This window comes from Capsicum annuum, chromosome 9 (assembly GCF_002878395.1).
Source record: "Capsicum annuum cultivar UCD-10X-F1 chromosome 9, UCD10Xv1.1, whole genome shotgun sequence".
Taxonomy (NCBI): Eukaryota; Viridiplantae; Streptophyta; class Magnoliopsida; order Solanales; family Solanaceae; genus Capsicum; species Capsicum annuum.
This window is the reverse complement of record NC_061119.1, coordinates 37,831,189-37,843,376: the sequence shown is the minus strand read 5'-3', so window position 1 is coordinate 37,843,376 and position 12,188 is coordinate 37,831,189. Positions and strand designations below refer to the sequence as shown.

General features: G+C 33.8%; 1 long non-coding RNA gene across 9 annotated transcripts; it reads left to right on the top strand.

Moving 5' to 3' along the window:
- Positions 1-205: 205 nt before the first annotated feature.
- LOC124887312 lies at positions 206-11,828 on the top strand. Of its 9 annotated transcripts, XR_007044779.1 has the most exons (10): positions 206-369; positions 1,986-2,072; positions 3,588-5,513; positions 5,588-5,895; positions 5,982-6,051; positions 6,134-7,140; positions 9,310-9,520; positions 9,603-9,732; positions 10,178-10,297; positions 11,518-11,828. It is a non-coding gene; the product is annotated as an uncharacterized LOC124887312 (long non-coding RNA). The 9 variants fall into 9 exon arrangements; XR_007044777.1 differs by having other exon boundaries at positions 5,588-6,051; XR_007044781.1 differs by lacking the exon at positions 5,982-6,051 and having other exon boundaries at positions 3,588-5,895; positions 6,542-7,140.
- The last annotated feature ends 360 nt before the right edge of the window (positions 11,829-12,188 follow it).

The following is a 12,188-nucleotide window of genomic DNA, read 5'->3' as shown; positions in this document are numbered from 1 at the left end:
TAAAATATTAATTCTAGAAAAACTATGTTATCCATCACAATTTGTAATTATTTTTTATTTTTCTTTATTATTTATAAAAAGCGATGGATATTTTTAATTTAATAATAAATAAATAATTTTTACATTTTAAAAAATTAAATTAAATATATAAATTTTTAAAAAGCGAAATTTGCCGTCGAAATTAAGTCAAATTTCTAGTCCACACCGTATTAGGGCAACTGATCCATTGCTTTTCTTTTTGTCTCTCTTCTTTCCTTTCTCTCTCTCTCCTTCAACGCCGGTTCTCTCTCTTTCTTTCTCTCCTCCTTCCTTTCTCCGATCAGTTGCAGCCGTCACTATAACGTCGCAGCCGAAGCTCTCTTCGACGAGGTATGTTCTTGATATGTTCATCGTGTACTGATTTTTCCTTCAACTCAGAATTGGATAATTTACTTCACTACCAAAATAATGTTGGCTGACTGCAAGCATCTAACACGAAGGGTGTTGACTGGTTCTATGTCTGTTATTTGATATTGACCTTTTTATCGATCTATGTTTACTTAGTTTGTGAAATTAATTGTATTTTTTGGACAAAAAAATTGAACAAAGGGAGGGTAGGGAAATGTGGTACCAAAGTGTTTCAGAATGTACGTATAGGGAAATGTGGTCCAAAAGTAGTACGTTCTTGCAAATAGCACTTTTAGAATTGTTTAGCCTTTGGTTAAATGGAAGAGATTGTATTAGCATTCCTTGTGAAGGGACTTTTCCTTCTTAAGTTCTGCAAGTTCGTAATCTGATTGTTGTTAATTTGAAGTCATGACATTGCCCAAGGTACCAAGGGTAAGCCTAGTTGAAAAGTTTTCCATGCTAAATGGTGAAAATTGCCAGTGAAAGATAGGTCTAGTACTAGTTTTCTCAAATTTATGTGTTGTCTTCTGTTATGCTAGCTAATTTTGTTCTCATCAGGAGAAGGACATATGGTTTGAAAAGAGGAGGGGGAGGGTAAAAACTAAAAAGAGGATTGTGAAAGTTATATCGGTTACTTAAAAAGTTAAGTGTAGAGTTTAAACATCTTAAGTTATAAATGTATTTATGCATTTAACAAAAGATGAATTTGCATATGTTATGGTGCAAAATCTGCATAATTGCATAGCAGATTGACTTAGTTTCATTCTAGCAACAAAGCAACTTAGCTATTTAGACTATATTATGATTTTACAGCTGACAAGTTACACCAATTCCCAAAGTTCAACCTAAACAGTGAATGTGTGCTGCTTTATTTAACTTCGTACACATTCCCTTAGTGTTTCACTCGTAAGAAAATCAAAAGTGCAGTTTACTATCTCTATTTCAATATCATGAGAAGAATGCTGCAGTGAACAGAAATATAATTTCAGGTTGCCTTAAACGTATTAAGATATTGGCCAACCACCAGTAGAAAACAACAAATATGGGTTGAAAGAAGATCAACAAATCTACACATCTAGCATGATTTGTTATGTGCATAATGTTATTACCTTGTTTATGTGCATAAAAATCAGTTTTAAGATTTCAATCAAGCCACCTTGTGTTCCCTTATGTTCTTTCTTGTTTTGTATAATGCTTGTAGTCTTCCTCATGTTCCAGAAATGTTCTAAGGTAAATAGGTCCTGGATTTAACCTAACAAAACAAAGTGACTTCATACATAATAAGGATCCTGGCAACCGGTAAACAACAGGACAAAACCTACAAGTTGGTAGCTATACAACTTGTGAACACAACAGGCTAACAATTCATTGTGTGCTATGTAGTCTGGTGTATAAAGCCATGTTGAAGCTGTAGATTCGGCTGATTCAATTAAGTCTAAAGAAAAACTAACTGATTGAAGGAAGGCTGCAACGGTTGTTAGATGAAAATTTCATTTAACTAGTATATTGCTTCATTTCTTAAGTGGTCAACATCAAGTGATATAATATTAATGCTAACTTTTTACTTTATGTGTGATATAATATTCCATTATGAACAGGTTGGGTTGCTATTTCTTGAAAAAAAGGTTGGTTGCTAATTTTCGACGATCGCTTGCCTCTTTCTCTTTAAATTAGGCCAAACAAAGGTAAGTTTATTTCTCTCTATTTTCGTATAGTGAAGTATTTATAAGTAATGTAATGGTGGGATTATTTATTGTAGAAGGCTTCTAAAGCTATAGGTTTTGTGATGATTATATGGTGTGAGAGGGACATTCGACGCCTCTACTTATTAACTTTATTAAATTTATTGAATTATCTGACTTATACTAAAATTGAGAATGTGAACTAGTGATTAGAAAATGGTTAAATGTAGTCACTTGAAATGTGAAGTTATGATTTGAAATGATTAAGTGGAGTTACTTGAAATTGTGAACTTGTGACTTGAAAATGGTTAATTAAATGGGTACTTGAAATTGTGAACTTGTGACTAGAAAACGGTTAAGTGTAGTCATTTGAAATGTGAAGTTATGATTTGAAAATGATCAAGTGTTGTAGTTACTTGAAATTGTGAACTTGTGACTTGAAAATGGTTAAATGATTGTCAACTTGTGACTTGAAAATGGTTAAGTGTAGCTACTTGAAATGTGAAGTTAATGACTTGAAAATGCTTTAGTGTAGTTACTTGAAATTGTGAACTTGTGACTTGAAAATGCATATGTGTAGTTACTTTAAATTGTGAACTTGTGACTTGAAAATGCTTAAGTGTAGCTACTTGAATTGTGAAGTTAATGACTTGAAAATACTTAAGTATAGGTACTTGAAATTGTGAACTTGTGACTTGAAAACGGTTAAGTGTAGTCACTTGAAATGTGAAGTTATGATTTGAAAAGGATTAAGTGTTGTAGTTACTTGAAATTGTGAACTTGTGACTTGAAAATGGTTAAATGATTACTTGAAATTGTGAACTTGTGACTTGAAAATGGTTAAGTGTAGCTACTTGAAATGTGAAGTTAATGATGACTTGAAAATGCTTAAGTGTAGTTACTTGAAATTGTGAACTTGTGACTTGAAAATGGTTAAGTGTAGTTACTTGAAATTGTGAACTTGTAACTTGAAAATGATTAAGCGTAGCTACTTGAATTGTGAAGTTAATGACTTGAAAATGCTTAAGTGTAGGTACTTGAAATTGTGACCTTGTGACTTGAAAATGGTTAAGTGTAGCTACTTGAAAATGATTTAAGTGTAGTCACTTGAAATGTGAACTAATGACTTGATTTTTATATGTTTTAATGCAAACTTGCATATTATTGAATATCTATATTTTTGTAGATGGATCATTGTTTTTGGATGTATGATATGAATTATGAAAATGTTGTTGGTTTAAAACTCCAATATCTTAATGGCGTTAGAGGTTTTATCGATCATGCGATGTCACTCGATCTATATAAAAAAAGTGGAGTGGTTAGGTGTCCTTGTAGTCCATGTAGGTGCTTGAAGTTTTTTCAACCAGATATTGTTATGACTTATCTCTATTGTAATGGATTTAAGCCAAGATACTTTGTGTGGGTCGATCACTGAGAGAGAGATGGTTTGAATGGTATATTTTATAATTCATTGCCTGTGGATGAATATGACATGCTTGTATATGGTCGACATGCTAGGATTCAACATGCTAGAGTTCAACATAGTACAATATGATGATAGGATTCATGAAATTGTCAATGATGCTTTTGGAATTGAGGATGGGATGGAACACGAACAGAATTTAGAAGAAGATCCCAATGAAGAAGCAAGGGGTTTCTATCAACAATTAGAAGAGGCTAGTCACCCACTATGTGAAGGGAGTCTGCATTCTGCTTTATTAGTTGCAATAAGATTAATGAGTATCAAATCTGATTGGAATATTGCTCAAGCTGCTATGGACTCTATGGTTGGTCTTTTGGGCGAACTAGTAAATCCAAAGTTGGACATACCTCAAAATTTTTATCAAGCAAAGAAATTGGTTTCCAAGTTGGGATTGTCATATAATAGAATCCATTGTAGTATAAATGGTTGTATGTTGTTCTATAAGAATGATGCAGAGTTAGAAAATTGTAAGTTTTGTGGACATGCTCATTATACGCGGACTCCTAGTGGAAATATGGTTTCTATTAAGGTGATGCACTATTTACCTCTTATACCTAGGCTAAAGAGGTTGTATGCTTCGATGAGTTCTGCCCCACACATGAAATGACACCATGAAAGTCTTATCTCATCCATCAGATGGAGAAGCTTGGAAGCATTTCGATAGAACTTATCTTGATTTTGCTAGTGAGCCAAGAAATGTTAGATTGGGATTATGTGCAGATGGTTTCACACCATTCTTGTTGGCCTGTATTTATTACTCCATATAATCTCCCACCTGAAATGTGCATGTCAAGTCCCTACATATTTCTAAATTGTATTATTCTAGGTTTCCGCAATCCAAAAAGTTTGATCGATGTATATCTCCAGCCATTGATAGATGAATTACTACAATTATGGCATGAAAGTGTAGTGATATATGATATATCAACTAAGCAGAATTTTGTTATGCGTGCAAATTTAATGTGGACTATTAGTGATTTTCTTGCATATGGGATATTCTCCGGTTGGATGACTGTTGGAAAGTTAGATTGCCCATATTGTATTGAAAATAGTAAAGCATTCACTTTAAAGTATGGTCGAAAAAATTATTGGTTTGATTGTCACCGCTAGTTCTAACCAATGGACCATGAGTTTAGAAGGATGAAAAATGCCTTTAAAAAAGAATAATATTGAGAATGATTTGCCACCTCCATTACTGTCAAGACATCAGATTTGGGATAGATTTGTAATTTTCCTAAAGTTACAGATGACCCACCTTTTAGACTTTCTGGATATGGTGTTGAACATAATTGAACAAACAAAGCATATTTTGGGAGTTGCCTTATTGGGGGGACGATAAACTAAGGCATAATTTTGATCTGATGCACATTGAAAAAAATTATTTTGATAATTTATTCAACACAGTCATGGATGTTAAGGGCAAGACAAAAGATAATTCAAAAGCTAGAATGGATATTAAGGAGTATTGCAAGGGAAAGGAATTGCGGTTGAAGGAAAAAAGAAAATGGCAAATTATTTAAGCCCAAGGCCAGTTTTTCATCCACATTAGATGAGAAACGGGAAATATGTCTGTGGGTTAAGGATTTGAGGATGCTCGAGGGCTATTCTATGAATTTAGGAAAGGGAGTGGATATGGAAGAAGGGAAGTTGATTGGTATAAAAAGCCATGATTGTCACGTTTTTATGGAAACCTTGATTCCTATCTTATTTAGCCACCTTCCTGAGAGGATATGGAAACCAATCACAGAGATAAGTTTGTTCTTCAAAGATTTGTGTTTGGAAAAGTTGTTGGAGAGTAGCTTGGACAAAATGAAGCAGAATATTCCTGTCATCCCTACTAAGTTGGAGAAGATCTTTCCATGTGGCTTTTTTGATGTGATGGAGCATCTTCCAGTTCACCTTGTAGAAGAGGCACGTCTTGGAGTCCCAGTTCAAATGAGGTGTATGTGTCAAGGAGAGAGGTAAGTTTTTTTAAATTAATGCCATTATTTTCTGTAAAATATTACTTTTATCTACCTAAGATAAAATTATGCAGGAAAATTGGCGAGTGAAAACAAACTATTAAGCAAGGGGAAAGATTGAAGGAACGATTTGTGAAGCTTATCTTGCAAAAGAAATTGCTTATTTTTGTTCTTACTACTTTGGGGATGAAGTGACATGTAAGAGAAATAAGTCCAATTGTAATGATAAAGATGATGGTGATCCTATGTTTTCAGCTATATTGATTTTAACAATTCGGGTAAAAGATCTAAAAGTTATTGTACGCGAGCACCACTGGTATGGAAAAAAAAATCAATTGTGACATGTTTTGCTCAATTGTCCAGAGATTCAACCATATCTTGAGTAAGTGTTAATGATGTTATCGAATTATATTAATTTGTTAAGGACACTTCACTAATAAAAAAATCCTAATGATGTACACTTGACAGTTTATTCATTGGGAAATGGGGTAATGATGCCATATATACAAGGTTTTCCAATTGCTGGAAGAATATGCAAGTATGAAAGATCATATGTGCATTTACTAAAATTATATATAGGTCATTTGATAAAATTTATCTTTTGATTTAATGATATGTAGGTTTTGGATGAACATAGTACCGTCGAACATTTGCCATTGGTGAGAGATATTATATTTGGTCCTGCAACTCAAATTTGGACAATGGATAAATATTGTGTGAACGGTTTCAAGTTTCAAATCGAGAACGTTCTTAAGTATAAGAAAACTAATAACAGCGGCGTGTGGTTAAATCGTTGTATATTTTGGTGTCGTACAAGAGATATTAGAAGTCAGGTACCCTAGTTGGCAAAAAAAGAAGATAATTCTATTTCGGTGCAAGCGGTTTGATCCCTCACTTAGAGGTATTAGGGTGAATCAACAACATAATATAATTGAAGTTAAGCACACGAGGCAATATAATCGCTATGATCCCTTTATCATTGCATAAAATGCCAGGTAGGTATATTATGCTACATGTCTATTGTGCAGAGATAAACCCAGTTGGTGGTGGGTATAAAGACTAAGCCTGTGGGGAGAATTGAGATTGAGAATGTGTCAGATGTGGCATACCAGAACGAAGTCGCAATTATTGATCAAATAGTGGATGATGAGTTGGAAAACAATCTCGAACATCCTTAATGCATATTAGAAGAAGTTTCTGATGATGAGATCATTGACTTCGCAAATACTGCGGAAGAAATAGACGAGGGAAATGAATCATTCTGGGAGGACGAATGAGACCAAAACCACGGAAGAGGAAGCATGGGAGAATGATGGAAATGAAACAAGCGATGAGGAAGATTGAGAGAATATAGATTAGCTTGTTAGTGTTTTTATTACCACTACTTATTTGTTAATACTTATGATTTTTTTGTACGCTAATGATGTAACTAAGAATGGGGTCCTTGCTAATTTGGTTGTTGTTTAAGTTTATGTTGTTAATTGTTGTGTTTTGAGAATAATTATTGTCGGTTCTAGGTAATTTGGCTTCAGGTTTAGTGTATTGAAGATTTCCTAGAATCGGTATTTCATTGAATCTCCATTTTCAGAGGCAAGATAATGAGCTACATAGTGACAATGTTATCCAGGTAGTAGAAGGGCTTTTTATGTACTATCAATAATGTGCTGTTGACTTGTAATTGTTAGCCTAAAATGTACTTACTACTTTACATTTGATCATTGGGTTGACCAAGATTTGCATCAACTCTTTCTTGATAAAATGTTTGTTCTTTAATGGTTAGACTTGGAAATCAAGGCTGAAATACCAATAGTGATAAAAACATCAGTAGAATACAATCTAGTGTATATGTTTTAGTAGAATATAGTCTGGTGGTTGGATCTTGGATCTTTTTTATTGTAATTCTTTGATTTGGGGTTCTGTATAAATGAATTTGGTGTAGAAAGGTAATTGCTTTTTTAGGGTTTGTGTTGAATCTTGGTTGACTATGGCGGTTCCATGGAGTACAACACTGTGGATGGCTAAGATGGTGTGGATTGCATTAAGTAGTTGGGTAGTTTCTTGCTTGACTATTACTGATGAGGTTGCTGCGTCTTTGAGAACTGGTGATATTGGTCCTTTTCATGTTGGTTGAATCCTTTTGTACATAAAATAGGGATATTGTGCTTTCTTATCAATTTGTGGATAGTGTTTTCATTTTGTGAATTGTTTCTTGGCTCTTACAGATTTTGTAAATTTCTGGATAAATGTCAGTTATGGTAGTTCATCTATCTCTTTTAGATGAATGTGATTTGCAAAGGGTCCCAGTAGATTATGTGTTCAGCTCTGTGCAGCTTCTGTTTAGCACTTTGTCAGCAATTATTTCTATTTTGGGCAGCAAAATGATTCACTTCTTGTTGATTTTTGCGCTAAAGCAGATATCTTTGGATATGATAAGCATAGAACACATTGTATTTCCTCTCAGATAATTCATTTGTCACAGCTACACCTGCATCATGCATGTAAAATGTAGCCACAGTTCTACTATGGTGTTGTGTTTCGGTGCATTGAATGGCTATAATACATATTGTAATTTGAGATTCTGGTGTGTTCCATAAATTGATTTTACCGTGTTTGATTGGATCTCAAAATAAATGGCATAATCTAATATCAATTATAACGATAATATTATGGTGATATACCATCTGATCCCAGTAAATGTAGTGTGTACATGAATTACAAATCAGTTTTGAAGAGGTAATATACATTAGTTGTTGATTGAAAATCCTTTCCTTGCTTGGAATGTCCTACTATTGGACAGCAGCTAATGTTCAGAAATATACCACCTGAAAAATGACACATTTTATTCTGACCATTTGTATTTGAATAGCGTTATCAAAGGTATTTGCAATGCCAAATATAAATGTGATGGGCGACATTAGGACTGATACTGATGAAGCTGTTTGCCCTATATCAGGGAAGAGAATCCGTTTAGCTGCAAAGACTATGAAGGTTGAAAATATAAAAAATATGTAACAAGGTGTCCCATATGCACCTTTCTTGCATTACTTAAAGAAATTCAAAATATTACAATGAAGTAATCAATTATTATAGCCACCAATTCCCTTTCTTTGGTCCGGTATATATAGAGAAAAAATAACATAGTTCAACAAATAAAATATATAGGCATGAGTAATATGTAATATACTTGTGTCAAAGTGTCTTTGAAAGTGTATTGGATTCTTCACAAGTGTCGACAGATATACATCGGATCCTTCAACGGTTGTTCTTTCTTGAAGAATTTGATTTGGTGAAGGTTTAATATGCTTATAAATCAAGTATTATACATAATTAATAAATAAAAAGAAAAGTTACTAAGTTGATGACTCCATAACAATAAACTCTCATTATCATATTTAAAAGTATATTTATGGGATGCTAGCATCACTGGTAGAATACAAATCGATTTTTATATGTTTTAATGTAAACTTGCATATAGATGACATTCGGTGGTAGCAGTGATCGGCCTCGTCTTGATAAGAATTTGAAATCAACTGATAAAAATAAATCTAGGACACCTATAAATCCTGATGATATTTCTGGTCGACTTTCTTCATAGCCACAGATGCACACCTCTTCATCAAGGAGGTCTTATGTCCCATTTAACACTGGTAACCTGTAGATTATCATGGTCCCAAAAAACAGCGATAGATGTGCACTTCTTATGCTCCACGTACTTTCAGGCCTCCTAAAGATATAAGGACTTCGATATTATCATCTGGTACTCCATCCCCTCATGATTCATCCCCCCATCTCTCAGGATTACGGTTGAGAGACAGTTCTAACTCCAATGCATAGACATCTACTCCCCCATTTAGTGAACCTTGGGTACTCCTGAGAGTAGCATCCACATCTGGATCTGTATCTCCACCTCCACTTGTAGCAGATGATACAGATGTACATTTGATTGGTCTAGTTCCTGGAGATAAAGACAGGCTTGGTAGAGTCTTCATCGAGCCTAATGGATCAACGTAAGTTTATTTTTTAATTCATAAGTTTATTTTTTCATTAATAAAATATTCATGCTTACATATTTATTTTGTTCTTTTATAGGTGGCATCCCGCATTAAAAGAAGTTAATAAGGCAGTAAGGGAGAGCGTTAGGAGGCTTTTTTCACAACCTTGGCACAGTTGGTTGAAGATTCCAGAACACCATAGATAAGCCATGTTTGAAGAGTTTAAGGTATACTAGATTTAATTATAATTTAGTTAACTTTAATAGTAGTATATATTTATATATGCGTATATATATATATATATACATATATCATATAACGCTACTCAATTTATTTCCAGACAATGTGTACTTGGTTGAAAAAGCACAATAGAGTTATATGAAACTAGCTTGAATGTGGTAGGCGTGCAAGCAATGTTGTACAATGGCTTCTTAAAGACGTATATGATGATTTGTGTATTTATTGGGATTCTCCTGAATATAAGACACTCTTTGAGCAAAATAGGAAAGCTAGAGCCAGTTTAAAAGGTGGCTCATTACACACCGAAGGTGCAAAGAGTGTCGGGTTCATAGTTTGAGAAATGGAAAGTAGTAACCTTAGGTTTTAATTTATGTGTTTATATAAAGTTTATTAAATATTACTTAGTAACACTTATTTACCCTTTGTTTGCAGGAGAAGGACCTGGGTCGCGAACCGACTCAACTTGAGGTCTTCAGACGAACACATCTGAAGAAAAAAACGAATGAGTCAGACCCGGATGTGTGGGTTGAGTCCAGGACTGAAAATGCCAATGTAAGACTTATATTTATATTTTACTTTGTTATACTTTTATATTGAACTAGCTATATCATTCTCCTATTGGCTACCTTTTATTATCAACTAGCAAGTAACCCATATGGTCTCCTCTATCTTGTTTTAGTGCCTTTCTCATAAAACATATCGTGCAATAAGCTTGACTCTTTTGAGTAGTTCACAAGCTATATCATTTTCTAGTAAGTGCTTGTTAGCAACACCATGTTCTTATCGAGTCCAATAGTCCACCAAAAATAGAATGAACAAACATATTGGTTCTTAAGGTGTCTTTTTAATATGTATTGTTGATGCTACTTACTATATTTTCAGAACCTTTGTTATGCTGTCTAAAGTGTTAGTTAAGAAACACTAGGACTGAATAAAATAAGTTACTTATCGAGTCCAAATGATCTATACTTTTTAGTTTATTTCATTCTATCTTATTTTTTATATTCAATATGTAAGCAAAAAATATTGAAATTTACGTTATATTTCACCTTACTTAGTAATAGTAAAATTTACTATGTCTTTTTTAATATGGAGAATGAATATATACGCTACTTGTTTGAGTTTGACTCAACCGAGCCTACACGGGAGGAATCAATTAAAATTTGGTCCGAAAAAGTGGCAGGAGGAAAAAAAAGGGGAAAACCTATGACTTTGGTTATCGAAATAATTTACGACGTCTTCGTACTGGATGGGCTAGTATTGGTTCCTCACTCCAGGCTGAGGCGATTGACGGTGTTTAGCTTGCTGCTATGTTGCAGCACATTTCAGATCTTACACGTGCCTTGGCACAGTCTGTTGCTCAAAATAAAGTCACGAGCAAGATTGTCTAGGAACTCAAGAAACAAATGGTTAGCATGAGTCGTCGTCACCGTTCTTCAACTCCCGATTCAAGTAGCAAAGAAGAAATAGAAAGTAATGAGTTTGTTGAGACTACTTCTTAGTGTTAGTTGGATTTGGCTTCTAGACATTTTTTAGACATTAATTCTTGAACTTAACTATTAACTTTTGAATTAAGAAGCTTAAAGACTTAAGTGTTTTGAATGTTTTTGAAATACTTCTTAAGTGTTTTTGAATGTTGGATAGGTGTTTTGGATGTTGTTGAAGCGTTGATGATTTGAATTACTTAAATGTTTTGATGATGTAGTTTGTTGTATGATTAGTAATGTGTGTTGCATGGTGTTGTATATAACAAGTTGTATTTTATTTGGCAGGTGGGATGCAGAAAATGCAGATTTCTGCATCCAAAAAAATGCAGAAAAGCGACGGACAGGGTCTCTTTTGTCCATCGCTTTTTTGAAATACATTTCCAGAAGTGCGCCGCTTTGCATCGCTTTTTAAATCTGTAATTTTTTTAAAAGAAAAATGATGATGGTTGTCATTTTTTTATTCATTATGAAGAACAAAAAGCGATGACTTATGAAGAACAGAAAGTGATGACCAACGTCATTTTTTAATCATTATGAAGAACAAAAGGCGACGACCAATGTTGCTTTTTCTAAAAAAAAAATTATTTCTCTCAAAATACGATGGACAGTGTCAATTTTTCTAAAAAAATTTATTTTTTTCTTCAATAAAATGCCGATGTCCTTTGTTTTTTGGTCATCATATGTTCTTCACATGAAGAACAAAAAATGATGCACGTCGCTTTTTCAAAGCTACGTAGACCATCGTTTTGAAAAAATAACGGGCCTTTTTACGACGCAAAAAAGCGATGCTTTCAGCCAAAAAAACGACGCTGGATGTTGCTTTTTGGCATTTTTTAGTAGTGATATTTCTAACTTTCCAACTTTCCAACCAATAGGTCAAAATGAGCTCGGGTGCACCGAGACCTGAACCAAGGATCTACCCAACTTAAAATTGATATTTCGAAGTTGTTGACGTA